Source organism: Eptesicus fuscus, chromosome 1, assembly GCF_027574615.1.
Source record: "Eptesicus fuscus isolate TK198812 chromosome 1, DD_ASM_mEF_20220401, whole genome shotgun sequence".
In the NCBI taxonomy this organism is placed as follows: domain Eukaryota; kingdom Metazoa; phylum Chordata; class Mammalia; order Chiroptera; family Vespertilionidae; genus Eptesicus; species Eptesicus fuscus.
Genome location: NC_072473.1, coordinates 21,217,949 through 21,235,448, shown reverse-complemented (window position 1 = coordinate 21,235,448; position 17,500 = coordinate 21,217,949). Strand labels below are relative to the sequence as shown.

General features: G+C 36.3%; 1 protein-coding gene across 1 annotated transcript in view; it reads left to right on the top strand.

Moving 5' to 3' along the window:
• Positions 1 to 17,500, top strand: part of TAB3 (TGF-beta activated kinase 1 (MAP3K7) binding protein 3) — a 67,812-nt gene that overhangs the window by 2,534 nt on the left and 47,778 nt on the right. The window contains exons 2-3 of the mRNA XM_054720867.1: positions 12,427 to 12,531; positions 16,801 to 16,885. The gene's annotated coding sequence lies outside the window, so the exon portion shown is untranslated. The remainder of the gene's footprint in view (positions 1 to 12,426; positions 12,532 to 16,800; positions 16,886 to 17,500) is intronic.

The following is a 17,500-nucleotide window of genomic DNA, read 5'->3' as shown; positions in this document are numbered from 1 at the left end:
ATCTTTTAAGAAGTAAATTGGAGGCCTTTAATTAAATAGCCATGTCTCAGAAACATGGGCATTAGAGGCAGAGGAAAAAGAAGTCCTGTGTTCCTCAGGATGTGTCTGCGTGTTTGTGATACATGGAGTTTGGAGCTTTGCTTGAAATAAAACTTTGGAATCCTGATGAGCAATATTTGGTCTGAATGAGCAAGATTTTCATTAGAGGCAGACTCCCAAGAAAGAGTTAAATACACTTCCTTATTTGTGAAGATAATTACTCATTGTATTTGGGCTATTGCAGTGAAAAAATTGACAAATGATAATGTAACTGAGAACTCTTCAAGTAAATAAAGCCTTTCTGAAATGATTTATATTGCCTCTATATAAATAAAAGACACCAGGAAATTGTCTCTAATGTTTTTAGAAGCTTATTTTCATACCTTCTGCATAATAAACCTCATGGCCACAAATATTCATTTGTCTAAGAGTGAAATGGAGCTGATGAAATATTTGGAACTGTCAAAATGAATTAATCCTAAATACTTAAGAATATTTATTATAGTTTAATTCATTGGTAGGTCTATTCATTTGTTCAATCCTGCAACATCCCACTTCCTTCCTGCCTCAATTTTTTCTCCTTACTTTCCTTCCTCTCTTTTTGACTGTTACTGCTGTGCATGGAGCCTTCCCATAGTTCTCAGTTGACACACTGGTCTTTGGCAGAGTGGATATTGACAAGGAGGGCAACAACTTAAAAGTCCTCTTCCTTTTGATTCACTCTGCTCGAGGAGTTCAAAAGAGACCTGGACAAGACCCCATGACCCACTTTGTTATTTTTTTTAACTTATTGATGAGAGAGAGGAGAGAGAAACATTGACTTGCCGTTCCACCTATTTCTGCTTTCATCTGTTGACTGTTGTGTATGCCCTGACGGGGGATCAAACCCGCAACCTTGGTGTATTGGGACGACCCTCTAACCAACTGACCTACCTGGCCAGCTTTCCATTCTTTCTGGAAAGGAGAAAGAGTGGCCAGAGTAAGGGAGGAAGGGTCTTGACACTGCCATGGTTTCTCTTTTTCTTTTCCTTCCCTCTCTCAAGTGTTAAAGAGGAAAGTTTGTAAAAGCCCATCTGCTCTCGGAGCAGGCACTGTTCCCTTGTCCTCTTTTGCAGCCCACCCCCAACCCCACACTTTTTCCTTGTTCCCTTTAGCTGCTATCCCACCCTTTATCCTTCTCTCCCAAGTAAGTCTTGCCTTCCTTATCCCAGGATCTCCTCCCAATGCAGCACTTTTTGTCCTAACCCTGAGGTCTAGTGCACTGCCAATCAACCTCCTTCATGCCTTTCCTTGTGCTCTGCTTTGATCATGGAAGCCTGGGCCTTTGGTCCTAGGGGAGTCCAGACTCCCAGTTGGGGGAGGGAAGAATTCTACTTCCAGGACTGAGTGGGACAGGGGTAGTTGCTTTTATTCAAAGCTAAATGCTAAATGGGTTTTCCTATAGGTTCGGTAATTTATTATACTTCTGTAACCTTATGGGTGTTTAAGTTTTCGTGGGTTGGCTTGGAAACCTGGCACATAGACCTTTGTTTTCTGGGAAAGAAAGTTCTGAGGTTCAAATAGATGATTTAAAAAACCAGCTTGTGCTCCAGAAGTTGGGGGTTGCATGCTTTTTGTTAATTACTCGGTGGGATGGTAGGGAGCACACCTTTAGTTCACCAAAATTACATGTCTTCTGTGGACCAGATGGTTCTTCTGGGAGATAAACTGATAGCCTTTATAGACTGTCAGTGAAGAATTTCTGAATTCTTCTAAGAATTCAGGCACATGTTTTGAGTTCAGTCCATCCCAAGTTAATGTGTGTCATTAAAGCAGATGTAACTGTTGTGGAAAGAACATTTTTTCTTTGTCATAAAGGAATATCTTGTTCCCACTATATCTTGCTATTGTTTTGAAACTTTCCAAGGGTACTGGAATTCTTAGTTATTTTACCCTAGATTACTTAGTGGTAAACATGGGCAGTGTGTTTTACCTGAAGATTTTAAAGTAAACTTTTATTTGCCTGTTGTTGAAGTTAGATGCAGTTACCACTGTTTGTAGTGTTCAATTAAGTGAAGGATTTAAAGGTGATAAAAGCAAAGCAAAATATATTTTAAATTTATTCTCCATAAATGTATTCAGTTTTAACTTGGGTGAAGGACCTATTACTAATAAAAGGCAAGATGAGGTTCTTCATTAGCTGGGAGGAGGTGTCTCCAAACCACTCTTGTTTTTAAAATGAATTTGAGTCAGCTTCATTTTGAGAATTTACCAAATTATTTAATTACACATACAGTGCAATGGTTAAAAAGCATGATCTCCAAGGGTTAAATGCTCAAATATCCAAATCTTACATTTATGTTTTAAATATTTTTTTATTTATTTCAAAGAAGAAGGGAGAGGTAGAGAGAGATAGAAACATCAGTGATGAGAGAGAATCATCAATCAGCTGCCTCCTGCATACCCTCCTCTGGGGATTGAGCCCACAGCCCAGGCATGTTCCCTGAACTCCTGGTTCATAGGTTGATGCTCAACCACCGAGCCACACTGGCCAGGGCAAATCTTACTTTTGACACTAACTAGCTCGGTGATCTTGGGCAAGTTGCTCAATCTCCGACCTGTTTCCTCATTTTTGAAATTGTGATAGTGTAATACCTACCTCATAGGATTTTTGTGAGGATTAAAGGAGCCAGAGGATGTATAATAATTAGAACATGCCTAGCAATGATAAATGCTCATAGTTAGTTCTTTTTGTTATTATTCCTTTGTCATTGTCATTATTGCTGCTACAATTTCTACTTTGGCTACCTTCGGAGATGACACCTGTTCTGGGTGTATGTGAAAGACATATGTTTATTTGGTAGTAATTTTTAGATATAAAGCTTATTGGGGGTCCAGGCAGAGAAGTATATTAACGATTGGATACATCCAAAATTGGCCATAATGAAGGAAATCCATAAAATATTCAGCCAATTTTTTTCCAGTAACACCATTCCTATTATGTATAAGGAACTGTGCCACTTTGAGTAACTGCAGTGTCTTTGTTAAAATTTGTATATATTATGTTGGTATTTGGGAACTGTGTAGAGGGCTGTTCAATTTCTAAATGGTCCAATTATAAGAATTTCTTTTTGGAAATCAACTCCATTTTCCCATAGAAATAATGTCACATGTGACCTTCAGATTCCCAGGCCAACCCAACATGTCTGAATTTGAAAACTGATAATACCATAAAAACTAGCTTCTACGTATAATAGTGTCTCAATAAGAAGAGCACTGAGTGCATCAAGTACTGAAAGATTATGAACACAATGTGGTAGAGTCACATTCCTTCACAATCCTAGCAAGGACTCCCAAGCTTTGGGCAGAGGAATTTCTTCCCTGGTGGAGGCTGAGGACAGGGTGAGCAGTGTGACCAGGTTTCTAGAAGGCAGGAGCGTTTTCTTGGTCTGGCTCCTCAGAAGGCTGTATCGTATAATGGTTGCTTTCAAATCTCTGTTCTATCACTTACAGAACTTCTGATCTGCAAAATTTAGTTGTAAATAATGCCTACCTTACAGAGTTCTTGGGCGGGTTAAATGTGCTTATATAAAGCACTTTTAAAAGCACCTGGCCCATAGATGAGTGCATAGGAAATGTTATATATTTACTAGGTTTTACTGTTCTAATAGAAATAAGCTTCTTTGGAATAATTTTAGATTGGCAGAAAAGTTGCAGAGATACTACAGAGTTTCCATATATCCTTCATCCAGATATACATAGCTGTGGTACATTTGTCACTAACATTGGTACTTTACTATTAGCTAAACTGCAATTCTATTCAATTTCACCAGTTTTTCTACTAATACCCTTTTTCTGTTCTAGGATCTGATCTACGATACCATGTTATATTTAGTTTTTAAGTTACATTTTTTTTTAAAAAAAGAATCATTTTAAGTATGTTTTTTATTGATTTCAGAAAGAGGAAGGGAGAGGAAGAGAGAGAATCATTGATTGGCTGCCTCCTGCAAGCCCCGTACTGGGCATTGAGCCTGCAACCCTGGCATGTGCCCTGACCAGGAATCGAACCGTGACCTGGCTCATAGGTCAACACTCAACCATTGAGTCACACCGGCCGGGCTTTAAGTTACTTTTTTTAAAAATATATATTTTTTTATTGATTTCAGAGAGGAAGGGAAAGAGAGATAGAAATATCAATGATGAGAGAGAATCTTTGAGTGGCTGCTTCCTACAGGCCCCCTCCTGGGGATGGAGCCCTTAACCTGGGAATGTGCCCTTGACTGGAATTGAACCCAAAACCCTTCAGTTCGCAGGCCACAGGCTGACGCTCCATCCACTGAGCCAAACTGGCTAGGGCTTAAGTTACTTTTAATTGTCATTGAGACTTCCAGTTCTTCAGTAAATAAATTTCTGTGGCCATAAACACATTTTCTGATTTAAGTTTTCTGCAGGTCCTCGAAAGGCCAGGTGTTTTCCCTGGGAATGAAAAGTCCAGGGATTCATCTTAGCACTGAACTTTATAGTTTGAAATAAAAGTAGTCCTATGATAGAGGAAGGAATGGTATGGACATGGAGTGGAAACAAAAGCATTTTTATAATTTAAAAATGTTTTTACAGAACTAAATTGGGTTGTTTTATATACTGTTCACTTTTGATGGATTTAGCTACAAAATGATATCACTTTTAAAAATGTTAAAATGAGTAGAAAGCATACTTCATACTATACTGGAGATAGAAGCTAATTGGAATGAATTGAAGAAATTGTTTTTTAGTACTTAAAATTATGGTTGATTTAATAAGAAATTAATATTATTAGTATATACAATAAGTTATTGTTCCTAATTAATGTATTTGTTTGTTTATATGTACTGGTTGGTTTGTGGTCATGATTGATTTTTTAAAGTATTTTTCAAGGATACTATATACTATACTATTAAGTGCCCTTTTCATTCTAAATTATCACAAATGCCTAAATTTTATGTCAAAGTAGTCATTTCGTGTAAACAGAAATTTTATCAGTTAGGTTGCACATCATGAACTTTACTTTAAAAAAATCTTATCTTTTCTGCCCCAGCAATAGCTTTTGGCAATTAGTCATGGGTGGCAAAGAAATTAATTTTGAGTTGGTAATATTTGGATGTAAATGTTTTCATTGAATATGGTATGTATTGAGGAGCACTGCCAGTAAACTAACTCTCTTGGTGGGTGGAAATCCCCTAGAACTTCCAGAAAATTAGTAGAGGGGTGAAGTTAAATAACTTCAGTTGTTTCCACTTATCAAGAGATGCTTATGATCTTGGACAAATCACCAAACTGCAAAGGACCTTGGTTTCTTCATTAGTAAAATTAGGAGATTTGACTAGATATGTGATTCTATAAGTTCATTTCTGAGATTTGAAAGACCCTCTTATTTAATAAAAATCTCTAAGACCAAGTTGCTTGTCTTAGACCTTTATAAACCAACACTAGTCACTAAAGTGAATCAATTTATTTGGAGGGGATAATCTCTTACAAACTAATGTTTGAGAGTCACTAATTGGTTTGATACTTGTGAATATTTTTGGTAATTAGCATGTTTTATAATACCTGCTTTTTAAGTTTTTGTTAATTGATTTCTATGCTTTGACCTGAAGCAGTGTGAAATTCAAACTTTTTGCTCTCATATCCCCTAACCAGTTTTTAAAAATAGGTACTCCTTCATACTTAAAAGAATTTATTGAAGCCTAATATGCTCAACCACTGAACCACGGCGGTTGGGAGGGAAGCCTAATATGTATGCAGAGAGTGCAGATCAATAGTGAACAGTTTGGTGAGTTTTCACCAACTCAGCACACTTGTGTACCAGCACCCACATCAAGAAAGTGAACATTACCAGCCACTTAGAAGATCCTTTGTTTGCTCTTCTGGTCACTTACCACCCTGACTTTTAACATCACAGATTTGTTTTGCCTACTTTTGTACTTTATACAAATTTAATCCTACTGTACTCCCTTGTGCAGCATTATGAATATGAGATTTATCTATATTGTGTGTAGATCAGGGATTGGGAACGTCCGGCCTGCGGGCCATATAAGGCCCGTGAAATCATTTGGTCTGGTCCTTCCAAGGACTCGAAATTCAATAAATCTAGGAGCTTTTTTAAAAATTCTTTATTGAAAGTTTTACATATGTCAAGGAGCTTTTTTCATAGCAACATAAATTTATATTAAGTGAATCATAAATATACAAATGGCCCTTGGCAGAAAAGTTTCCCTATCCCTGTTGTAGACTATTCCTTCTCATTACTATATATTCTATTGTGAATATATCACTATATATCATTCTGTTGTTAATGGATATGTAGGTAGGTCTCAGTTTTTGAAGAATGTCTTTTGTGACCTTGGGGTAGGCAAAGATTTCTTAAACAGGACTTTTTAATTTTAATTTGTTCTAGAGTTTTAAGTAGAGAAAGAATGGGAGAACTGGTTTATTTTAATATGAGCATCTGCATTTTTTAAATGTTAATATATAGTAAAATCTTTTACTCTGTAAATCTCAGGAAAAGGGTCAGTATTTATAATTAAATCTTCTAGGTAACAAGGTTTGTGGTTTCAGAACTATTTTGGGTAGAATTCCTTCAAAAGTGTCAGGTAGTTCCTTGCCTATTTTGACTAGTAGTTATAATAGTGAATAGAAGTGATAATGAAGGGTAACATTGTCTGTTCCCTTCATCAAAGGGAAAACTGAACATTTGTCCACTAAATATGATATTTGCTTTAAATTTTTCCTAGTTACTCTATTAGCTTACAGAAGTTTAATTCTGTTAATGACTTAGTAAGAGCTTACATCATGAATAATAATTGGATTTTATCAAATGCTTTTCCTACTCTTGAATCAAAGTGTATTGATTGATTTCCTACTGTTAAATCAACTTTGCATTCCAGGAATAAATTCAGTTTGGTTATTACCACATTTTTTTCTTTTTATTTGCTTAGAAATTTTGGATCTTTGTTCTTGAGTGAGATTGGCCTTTATTTTGTTTTTGTTTTTTTTTGTTTTTGTACTGTCCTTGTCAGGTTTAGGTGACTTGTAAAATGAGCTAAGGAATATACCTGTTATTTCTTGTTATTTTTTAGATAACACGTATAATAGAGATCATATGGTATTTGTCTTTCTGTCTTTTTTTAACTTAGCAGAATGCTGTCTAGGCGCATCCACGTAGTCACAAATGGCAAGATTTCATTCTTTTTTTATGGCTGAATAGTCCCTTGTATATGTATACTACATTTTCTTTATCCATTCATCCATTGATGATTCTTAGGTTGTTTCCATAATTTGCCTATTGTAAATAATGCTGCAATGAACATGGGTGTGGGTATATCTTTATGAATTAGTGTTTTCATTTTCTTTGGATAAATACCCAGAAGTGGATTTGCTGCATCATATATAGTAGTTCTAGTTTTAATTTTTGAAGAACTTCCATACTGTTTTCCATAGTGGCTGCAATAATTTGTATTTCCACCAACAGTACACAAGCCTCCCTTTTCTTCATATCCTCACCAACACTTGTAATGCTGGCCTTGTAAAATGAGTTTGGAAGTCTTCTCTCTTCTATTTTTTTAAAGAGTCTGAGAAGGATTGCTATTGGTCATTCTTTCTCCTTACTAGTAGTCAATCTGTTCAAATTTTTTATTTCTTCAGTATTCATACTTGGTGGGTTGTATGTTTCTAGGAATTGGCATATAATTGTTGATGTAGTGTCATGATTCATTGTAGTCTCATTATTTTTTATATTTTTGTGAGATCTTTATGTCTCCTGTTCGTTAGTTTGTTAATCCTCACCCAAGGACATTTTCCCTTTGATTTTTAGAGAGAATGGAAGGGGGGGAGAGAGAGAGAGAGAGAGAGAGAGAGAGAGAGAGACAGACAGACAGACAGACAGACAGAGAGAGAGAGAGACCTCGATTGGTTGCCTCTCTCATGAGCCCGGGATTGAGCCTGCAACCGAGGTATGTGACCCTGACCCGAATCTAACCCAGAACCCTTCAGTCCGCGGGCTGATGCTCTATCCAACAAGCCAAACCAGCTAGGGCTCCTGTTTTATTTCTGATTTTATTTATTAGAGTCCTCTTTTTTTTTTCTTGGTGAGTCTAAAGGTTTGTCTATTATGTTTATCCTTTCAAAGAACCAGCTCTTAATGTCATTGCCCTTTTCTATTGTTTTTTCATCTCTATTTTATTTATTTCCTTTCTGGTTTTTGTTATTTCCTTCCTTATACTCATTTCGGGCTTTGTTCTTTTTTCTAGTTCCTCGAGGTTTAATTTTGTTGTTTGAAATGGTTCTTATTTCTTGAGGTAGGCATTTATTGCTATGAACTTTCCTCTTAGAATTGCTTTTGCTGAATATATAAATTTTGGTATGTTGTATTTTCATTTGTCTCAAGGTATTTTTTAAATTGTCTTTTGATTTCTTCATTGAGTCATTAGTTGTTCAGTAGCATGTTGTTTAATCTCCACATATATGTGAATTTTCCAGTTTTCTTTTTGTAATTGATGTCTAGTTTTATATCATTGTGGTCAGAAAAGATGCTTGATGTTTTGGGTTGTGTTTTGTTTTTTTTACAACTGTTTTATAAATTATATGTTTATAAAAATGTGGCCATTATATATTTTGGATATTAACCATGTATCAGAGCTGTTGTTTACAATCTTCTCCCATTTGATTGGTTGCCTTTTGTTTTGGTTTCTTTTTGCTGTGCAGAAGTTTTTTAGTTTGATATACTCCCATTCACTTAATTTTTGCCTTTACTTCCCTTGCCTTTGTGGTCAAATTCATTAAATCCTCTCTAAGAACAAGGTCTACAAGTTTAGTTTAGTACCTATGTTTTCTTCTGTGTAATTTGTTTTTTTAGATCTTATATTTAGGTCTTCAATCCATTTTGAGTTAATTTTTGTATATGGAGACAAACAGTATATTTCATTCTTTTGCATTTGACTTTCCAATTTTCCCAGCACCATTTATTAAAGAGGCTCCTTTATAAAAAATTATTTGCCCATGTAAACGTGGATTTATTTCTGGGATCTCATTTTATTTATTCATTCATCAGTTGCTGGGCATTTGGGTTGTTTTCACTTTTTGACTATTACAAATAATGCTGCCACGAACATTCATATACAAATTTTTGTGCAGACATGTTTTTATTACTCATGAACCTTTTTTATTCTTGATGCTGGGTATATGTATCTTTTTTCTCTCCTTTAAAAATAATCTTACTAGAGGTTTAGCAATTACAGAAATTTTTCTAACGAACCAATTGTATGGGTGTTCTATTTTTTTTTAATATCTGCTTTTATGTTGACTATTTCCTTTTATTTCTTTAGGGTTTATTTTTATAACTTCTTAACAGGGGTAGTTAGGTATTAATTTGCCCCCTTATTTCCTTCCCAACATGCATATAAAACCACACCTTTCAGTTTGAAGCATTGCTTTACCAGCATCCCTTAACTTAAAAATACTTTTTAATGTTTTTATTAATTTTTTTTTGAGAGAGAGAGACATCAATTGCTGCCTCTTGTACGTTTCCCCCTCTCCTCCCCCCACTGGGGATCAAACCAGTGACCTCTCAGTGCATGGGACAATGCTCAACCAACCAAACCACAGAATCTGGGCAGCATCCCATAATTTTTATATGTAATATTTTCATTATTAATTTTACATTTTCTTATTTTCATTGTAATTTTTTCTTTGATCAATGAGTTATTTAAAAATGTATTTTTTATTTCCAGTAATATGAGAATTTTCTAACTCTGCATATTTGGTAATGGTTTCTGGTTTTATCACAACTTCCTTAGAGAACTTTCTTTGCGTGATTTCAAGAAGTTTTAAAACTTCTTGAGATTTACTTTTATGGCTTAGCAGGTGGTCAGTTTTTTTTGTAAATATGTTAAGTGCTTGAAAAGCATATATTCTGCAGCTGTTGGATGTAGTGTTATATATTGTTAATTTGTGTATTTGTGTCCTTACTGATTATTTTGTCTGCTTATTCTTTCAACTACTGAGAGATACCTTAAAATCAGCCACAGTGATACTAATGTTTGTCTATTTCTCCTAGTAGTTCTGTCAACTTTTGCTGTATATATAATTTGAGGCCATTCTATCAAGTGCATATAAATTTAGTTAATTATAGTGTTCTGGTGACATAAACATTTTATTATTCTTAATGTGACTCTTTAGTGATGCTTTTCTATTTTGCCTGAAAATAATTTAGCTATACTATCTTTATTTTGGCTAATGTTTACATGATGTATTTTTCTATTCTTTTACTTTTAACCTTTCTGTGTTATATTTTACATGAGTCTCTGGAAAGCAACATATATTTGTAGATATTTTAAAATCTAGTCTGATAATATTTTTCTTTTTTGGAACATTTAATTCATTTATATTTAATGTAACTAATATACAGCATCACATTGTTGCCCATTCCATTCTGTATTTTTCTCTTCCTTTCATTTGAATTATTTTATGTCAGTTTTTCCTTTATTGATTCAGATAGCACATACCCATTTTAATTCTTTTTATGATTACCTTCACTTACCAGAGTCTAGTGTTGATACTTTTACCTTCTTCCTGGTTGAAGCAAGAACATTAAAAATACCTTAATTCCATTTACTTACCTCCTGACATACTTGCTATTGTGCTGTAATTTAATTTTCTGTATGTATGTATATGTGTATGTATATATGTGTGTATAATATTCAAAAGCTATACAGATTTACTGTATATAAGTTAATAATACACATTTTAATTCCCTTAAGACATTATTTTATATAGTCAGTGTTCCATTAGATTTTTTACATGTTTACTTCTGCATCTGTAACCTTTCATTTTGGGTCAGTTTTCTGTTGCTTTATGATTTCTTAGTAGGGGTATGCTGGATGTGAACTCTGCTTTTATTTCTCTGAGAATATTTCATTTTCATTCTTGATGGATATTTTCTCTGCAGGACAATACAAGGTTGGCAGTTGTTTTTCTTTCTGCTCCTTAGAGATACCATTACACAGTCTTTCAGCTTCCATTTTTGTTCTTGAGAATTAAGCTATCCATCTGTTGCTTTGAAAGTAATTTTTTCTACCCTTGGGATGCTTTTAAGTTTTTCTTTGTCGATTTTCACTTAGGAATTCATTTAGATTCTTAAATTTGTTGTTTGACATCTTCCATTGTTTTTCAGCCATTCACATAATGTTTCTGTCTCTTTCTTCTGGGATTCCAATTAACTGTGTTGGATGTTAGACCTCCTCACTGTATCCTCATGTTTCTTTCCCTCTCTTCATTCTGAGCTTTTCCCACTGACGTATCTTCTGATTCACTGTCTCAGCTGTGTCCATTGGCTGTTAACCTGTTCATTGAATTCTTATTTTCAGTTTTTGTATTTTTCAGTTACAGAATTACTTTTTGCTTCTTTTAGAAATCTGCTGTGTCACTTTTTATCGTTTCTACTTAATTGATGAGATCAAGTTTGGTTTTCACCTCCTAGAACATAGTAAACATAATTGAAAGTCTATGTTTGATAATTCTAATATATGGAGGGCCTGTGAGTCTCTTTTTGTTGTTTCTACAGCTTTTAATCTTATCCTCTTGTCTCCTCATGTGCCTGATTGTCTTTAATTGTGTGCTGAAAATTTGTTTTAAAAATCATCTGAGATCAAGAATGTCTTCCAGAAAGGAATTTTTTTTTTTTTTTTTTGGTGGCATCTCCTTGAGGGAATCCAAGATTACTTAGTCTAATCTCCACTTTAGAGATTTTTCTGGGCCAGTCAGATGACTCAAGGCCAAGTTGCATTCAGTGTATGGCCTGATTAATTTCTGGTTTACCCCTATTTCTAAGGTGCAGCCCTTCAGGTTCTTAACCTGAAGGTAGGGGAAGAGGATTTTCCTTTTGTTCCTCTCTGCCTATCAGGCTGTCAGATACAGTTTAACCTCTTGTTTATTCAAAAATGCTTGGCTCACCTCTCTGAATTCCAGTCCTTTAATGGTTATGGCGCAGTTTTGTAATCAAACCCATTAAAATTTAATAACTAGAAATCAAGGGGAGCCGTGGGGACCCCTAATGGTTTGCCAGAGATGCAACTAAAGTTCCTCTTCCAAGCTTTCTCTAAAGCCAAAACCTCAGAAAAGCTTTAGCCATCCACTCTACTGTTGCCAGCTCTGCCTTAGGTACTAGAGGTGCCTGACTGGGAAGTAGAACAGGGTGGTTCAGGCAGTCAGATGAATTTTCTGTTAGTATCTAGCAACAGAAACTTCATTTGCTGAAATTTCAGATAGTAAAGATGTATAAAAGGCTGCATTCTTTTTTGTGACCTTATGTTCACGCTGCCTTCTTTAAACCTTTCACAGTTTGAATTTTACCTCTTTGGTCTTTTTCCTTTTTAGGACAGTGTCTTCAGCCTTTTCTTCAAGTTTTTTTTATCATGAATTATCACATGTCAAACTGGACAACTCATCATAGTTAAAGTTTCACCAGTTGACAAATTGGAGGTAAGGAGTGTATATTTGTGTCTGTGTATTCCTGTAATATATTAAAAACTTTTTTGAAAACTAATCCAGGTTGTTATTGATATTACCTCACTCCATTATCCCCATCCCTTTTGTGCATTTAAGAGCAGGGAAAAGATGTTCAGGTGATTTCATGTTTTAGGTTTAGGCCCTAAATCAAGACTCTAAGCAAGTTTTTTGTACAATTAATTTGTTATTAGAAAGCTCAGCAGCAAATGGAAGGGTAACTCAGGAGTTGACTTTGAATAAAGGACACTAATCAGTCCTAGCTAGGTCACAGATCCCCAGTGGGTGGAGCTGGTGGAGCTTGAAAGACTTGCCCCATGGAGTAACTGGGTGTGCATGCAAATGCTGGTCTTCCAACTTCCTAGTTTTTATTGTAATTTTTCTTATTCTTAGATATGTGTTCAATAACTGAGTTGTATAAATGATAAATATGGTATTATGAACAAATCAGGATATAATTTTTTAAATGTAGCATAATTCTTTCTTTGAGCCAAGAAAGGCTATTTTACAATATCAGCTTTGATTTTTAGATAGCTTGTTTTGCCACCTTATAAAGATGTTACCATTCTTTTTAACAGCTGTTTCCTAGTATAAAAACATACGTGGGTGTGTGTTTTAACGTAAACACTGGACAAGATATTATGAGGCCTGTTTTATAATCTTGGCTTTTAAGCAAGTTTTTAAATCCCTCTAGCCTTCAGTTACCTTCTTGTGTAAAACAAGGTTGAGTTCGGAGAAAGCCTTGGCACTATTGACATTTGGGCCAGATAATTAGTTGTCAGGGGCTGTCTTGTACACTGTAGGATATTTAGCATTGTCCTTGGCCTCTGTCCACTAAATGCCAGTAGCGCCCCTCCCCAGTAATGACAACCAAAAATGCCACCAGACATTGACAAATGTGCCTTGCAGGGCAGAATCAACCCCAGTTCAGAACCCCTAGATTAGATGATGTGTAGAGTTCCTTCCAGCTTTATAATTTTACTAGAGGCCCAGTGCACGAATTTGTGCATGGCTGGGGTCCCTTGGGGTGGCCACAGTCCCCCAGCCTTGCAGCCCCTCCTGGTACCCCGCCTTGGCCTGGCACTGCCCCCTCACCTGCTCCACCATCCTGCCTGCAGGGCGAATGATCGGCCTGCCCAGCTCCCTCAACACCTGGGAGCTGGGCAGCGGCGGCAGCACCACCCCCCACTGCTGCTGCTGGTCGCAGTCTGCGGGGCAAGTGGGCCCCTGCTCACACCCGCCTTGGCCTGGCACCGCCCACTCACCTGCTTTGCCATCCCGCGGTCCTGCTCTCGCCTGGGCCCATCAAGGCCTGCAGTGCCTCCACTGCCGCCTGCTTCCAGCTCCGCGTCATCAACGCCTGCCATGTTCTGCACCACCCCCTGGTGGTCAATGCATGTCATAGTGAGCAGTCGAACTCCCAGTTTGAACGATTGCCTGAGGGAACAATTTGCATATTAGGCTTTTATTATATAGGATACTTTTTATTTATTTATTTTATTTTTCTTTGCACCCCAGCTTAAATATCATCTCTTCCATGAACCTTTCCTCAGTGCTCATTTTCCTTGTCCTATCTTAATTGTTTATTTTTCTGAAAATGCATTATAGGACTAAACCCTACTCTATTATGAACAAGGGATTCAGGAGTATTGTCAGGCTAGATATTGTTAAAGAAATTATTTTCAGTGGCATTTTTGTAAATCTTTTATACCCTTACAGTAGGCCACAATTGGTGATCTTGAATCTCTAGGTTAATGACACTAATAACTCATTTTTTAAAATCATTTAGAAGGCAGGAACCTCAAATAGAATGTGAGGGAGCTGCACAAAACACAGCAAGGCTGCATTTGGAAAACGTCACATAAAAATTTATAACAGCCCAGCCAGTGTGGCTCAGTGGTTGAGGGTCAACCTGTGAAGCAGGAGATCATGGCTCGATTCCCAGTCAGGACACATGCCCAGGTTGCCAGCTCAATCCCCGGTAGGGGGGCGTGCAGGAGTCAGCCAGTCAATGGTTCTTTCTCATCATTGATGTTTTCATCTCTCTCTCCTCCCCCTTCCTCTCTGAAATCAGTAAAAATATATTTTTAAAACATTTTATAACAGAATTGTTTCAACTTTCATATCCAGAAGTTTCTCAAATAACTCCATTTTGTTAATTCAAAACTGCTATCCAGATAAAAGTAAAAAGGTCCTAAATATTTTTCTTACGTAACCTAGACTACCTCACCATATTCTAAGTCAGTATTTTGCAAAGCAATCCACAGCAAGAAATACATTATAATCATGATCTAGAACACATACATCCCTCAGACAAGTTTTTTTAACCAGTATTTACCATTACTATGTGTGAAACACTGTAATATATTGTTATATTTATTATTTTTAAAAAATACTCGTCATCACCCTATAAATTTATTATATAATTTATTTAGAGGTCACAACCCACCATTTGAAAACCATTGTTCTAAGTAATCTCTTTATTTAAGTAATAAAATGTGGAGATGATCTGCTTCTTGCATATGTTTCCAACAGGCTCTCCTGTCTTTTTTTTTTAATAATATCATTTAATAATTGACCCGACAACCAGAACAAATTAGTTTTTCAATTATTTAAAAGTCCTACAAAATATTTAATGTGCACAAGGCACTATAGCTGAAAGGGCATGTTTGGTTTTCATTCTCAAGATTTATAGTGATAAAATCTAGAGGAGAATTAAAAATTAATAAACAGTATTTCAAGTGCTGAAAGTGATAACAACACACCATGACTTTTAATAGGCATTTAGGAAGGGTAGAAAGATTGAAAATTTGATGGTAGAGGTTAACATGAATGTGGGGTGGATTTTACATTGTCATGTGTTAGAAGATTGGAAAAAGCAATTACATATGATAGAAGACAGCATTCATGTAGGTGCACAGTACTTCTTGCTCATGCTTGAAGTTCATTTATTGGGTAATGTTTAGGATAAAGTAACAGAAATTAAGATAAAAAGAATAGTAAAGTGCTGAAATTATACAGTATAAACAAGATATGTTATTTTAGCTCTACTGTGGTTATAAAATGAAGTGGAGTTAGGAGATTAATTAGAAACTTGTGTGCATGATGGCTCTGCTATAAGCCAATATTTGCCCTAAAATGATAAAGTTAACATTGAATTACCAGGTTTACCAGGAATGAAGATAGTTTCTAAATGATGGGGAGAGAGAATGCTCACTTGTCAAAATAACCCAATAAAGGTGCTACTATCCTACCTAGTAAAATAGTAATATGCAAATTGACCGCACCTTTGCTACATCCAAGCCACGCCCACCAGCCAATCAGAGCAAGTATGCAAATTACTCAACAAAGATGGTGGTTAATTTGCATACGCTGAGGGTGGGAGGAGGGAAGACTGAAGACAACTTAGAAGGAAGAGGTAGGAAAAGCGGAAAGCCAGGTGGCTGCCAGAGGGAAAGCCTGGGTGGGGCGGGCAGCAGCGGCCTGTGGGTGCAGGCGCGGCCACTTGCAGGATTCTTCCTGCAAATGGGCTACTAGTTCTATATATCATTATTCTTTATAGAACAAAAATGGGTTATATAATAGTATTTTTAGAAAAGTGATATGCTGTTTTAGCTATGCAATAGAAAATGTTATAGTTGCTTGATAGGCCCAGGCTCATCCTTTCTTCTCTAAAAAGAATTGGGGTGCTTAGGATGGTAAGTCACAACCAGATGTGCTGCATAAGCCTTAAGAAAATGAGTGGTGGACTATCTTTTAAAAAAAAAATATATATATATATATATATATATATATATATATATATACATATATATTTATTGATTTCAGAAAGGAAAGGAGCGGGAAAGAGAGATAGAAACATCAATGATGAGAGAGAATCATTGATTGGCTGCCTCCTGCATGTCCCCTACTGGGGATCAAGCCCACAACCCAGGCATGTGCCCTTGACCAGAATCGAACCTGGGACCCTTTAGTCCGCAGGCTGACACTCTATCCACTGAGCCAAATCAGCTAGGGCTGAACTATCTTTTTGTCTTTCTAACTGCTGCTGTAGAAGATATTTGTGACCTAACGGAAAAGAAGATTCAGCTTGTGATGATAATTGGGGAAGAACCACCTGCCCTAAAAGTGTGGTCTAGCCTTCTGTCTCCTGTTACTTTAAGGCACCAGAGGTTTATGAATTCTTGTCATTCTTCCATGTTGAGTTTGGAAGTTAGCAGAAGGATAACTATCTCATTTTGTTAGACTTCCAGACTACTGAAAAGAAGGTGCTTTCAGAATTGGAGATGTGAATAAGACGCCTATGCCAGGGCTCATGAACCACCTTGAGGTAATTTAAAAAAATTTTTTACATAGATTTTATTTTTCAGAGCAGTTTTAATTTTACAGACAAATTGAGAAGATAATACAGGGAGTTCACATATACCCTGCATCCCATTTCCTCTCTTATCAGTAGTTTACATTAGCATGGTACATTTGTTAAAATTAATTGAGCAGTATTGAAACATTATTATTAATTAAAGTTCATATTTCAGTTAATTCACATTTCCTTCGTTTTTACCTAATGGGTTTTCTGTTTCATGTCTCCTGAGGCTCCTCTTAGCTGTGACCGTTTCTCAGACTTCCCTTGTTTTGATGACCTTGTCAGGTTTTTTGTGTGTGTGTGTTTTAACATGTGTATTTTTAAAATTTTCTATTAAATCTTTATTGTTGAAAGTATTACACATGTCATCATTTTCTCCCCATTGACCGGTTCTAGCCTGCCCCCGCCCCCCCCCCCTGCCCCAGGCCTTCACCACCCTATTGTCTGTGTCCATGGGTTATGCATATATGCATACAAGGTCTTTGGTTGATCTCTTCCCATCCAGCCACCCCTTCCGTCTGAGATTTGACAGTCTGTTCCATGCTTCTATGTCTCTGGATCTATTTTGTTCATCAGTTTATT